Source organism: Atractosteus spatula (genome assembly GCF_055471065.1).
Source record: "Atractosteus spatula isolate fAtrSpa1 chromosome 10 unlocalized genomic scaffold, fAtrSpa1.hap1 SUPER_10_unloc_6, whole genome shotgun sequence".
Lineage (NCBI taxonomy): Eukaryota > Metazoa > Chordata > Actinopteri > Semionotiformes > Lepisosteidae > Atractosteus > Atractosteus spatula.
The window spans coordinates 794,486-796,442 of NW_028296626.1; the positions used below are offsets into that span (position 1 = coordinate 794,486).

The window sequence follows — 1,957 nt, forward strand, 5'->3', positions numbered from 1 at the left end:
TTAAATATTACATCACAACATGTCCACACCCAGGCACCTGCCGTTAAAGGTTATGGGATGTAGAGATACAGTATATAAGGTTCATGATGAGAATAAAAAACGCTCATGCTAATACACAAGCACCTGTGTCTCACCAAAGCTGACAAATAAAAAGCCAAAAAGCCGCACTGCACGTGTGAAAAGGAGAATGAGCGAGTGAGCGAAGATAGGGTGCCTCCTGCAATTAAAGGCTTACAGCACCTGGTATTCCCAGGCGGTCTCCCATCCAAGTACTAACTAGATCCATCCCTGTTTAGCTTCCCAGATCAGACAAGATCAGGCGTGCTCAAGGGGGTGTGGCCGTAAGCCAGCGCAAGGCTCGCTGGCACCCTTCTTATAGAGAGGACAGCTCCGTCACCTCTTTTACGACGCTGCTTTTTTTCCCTTGCGTTTTTCTCTTCTTCCCACGTTCTCTCTCTTCACTGCCTTCGTCCCCGCTCTATTTCACTTCAGCCTTTCACTCTTGCTTCCTTCTAATGAGGACGGAGCTGCGGGAGAAAGGGCGCTATAGAGGATCACTGTGGAGAGCTGCTGCTGTGCTTTGACATCTGAGCTCTGTGGAAAACGATCTCAATACAATTCTGAAAAACGCGACTCCCCGAACGCCAGCCGAACAAGTCTCCACAGCCGAAGCGCTGTGTCTCTTTTCAGCTGGCGATAAACCTTTCCTCGATCCTTTGCGGACTTGTAAAACTGTTCATGATCAGAATAAAAAACGCTCACGCTAATACACAAGCACCCGTGTCTCGCCAAAGCTGACAAATAAACAGACGGACAAGCCGCACTGCACGTGTGAACAGGGGAATGAGCGAGCGAGCGGGGATAGGGCGCCTCCTGCGCTTAAAAGATTACAGCACCTGGTATTCCCAGGCAGTCTCCCATCCAAGTACTAACCAGGCCCATCCTTGTTAAGCTTCCAAGATCAGACGTGCTCAAGGGGGTGTGGCCGTAAGCATGAGCAAGGCTCGCTGGCACCCTTCTTATAGAGAGGACAACTCCGTCACCTCTTTTACGACGCTGCTTTTTTTCCCTTGCGTTTTTCTCTTCTTCCCACGTTCTCTCTCTTCACTGCCTTCGTCCCCGCTCTATTTCACTTCAGCCTTTCACTTGAAGCTGCAATGGTTGTTAATAAGACAGAATTAAGTGTTGCTGTGCTTTTTCTAATGAAGCCCCATCTCTCTATTCATCTCTGTGGTGCAGCCACAGAGAAACTATTCATGCAGGCTGATTTAAAGATGGGGATGCACTTAGCTAAGCCTAGCTATCATGATCAATGGTCATCCATTGGCGCCTATCTGTCTAGGGTGTGCCAGATGGACATCTGGACTGCATTCCTAAGTGTCAGGAGTAAGTGACTCACATCTCAACTTGATCAACCAATCAGGGACTGGTAGGGCCGAGTAACCCACGTGGGACTCTGATGCCCATGGAACTTTCAGCCAATGAACGAGCTGAAGTTCCTCCAGGTAAAAACAGGCAACACAGAGGGCCTGAGAGACTATTTCCTGGACTTTTCTAAAGGGAATTCAAAGGAGAATTCCAGGGCAGGACGGCCCAGGAGCAAAAGGCTCCCAAGGGCAGGACATTCTCGCAGCGCGCCTCCTGACCATTCTAAGACTCAGCCCGGACAACCACGGAACGGCCAGTGTGTCCGAGTGCCAGAACTTTCCTTTGTTCTAAGAGTCTAGAGCGGAGGTTGCCACAGAGTAACCAGAGGATCCACCTGAGGTAAGCACCAGCAGCAAGCCTTGTGAACAGGTCGGAACTGTGGACAGCTGAATCACTATTCAGAACTAGCGCTTCATCAGGAATGAACCGGTCCTCTTCCTGACTTGCTGGGACCCACAGTCATCTTTTCTCCTGTGCACAAACTTTGCTAGTTAAAGCCAACACTAACTAGCCGGTCAGTGATCATCTG

The 1,957-nt window shown here is 49.7% G+C and overlaps 1 pseudogene; it reads right to left on the bottom strand.

The window, feature by feature from the left end:
* Window positions 1-228: 228 nt before the first annotated feature.
* On the bottom strand, window positions 229-347 carry LOC148811930 (5S ribosomal RNA; annotated as a pseudogene).
* Between the last annotated feature and the right edge of the window lie 1,610 nt (window positions 348-1,957).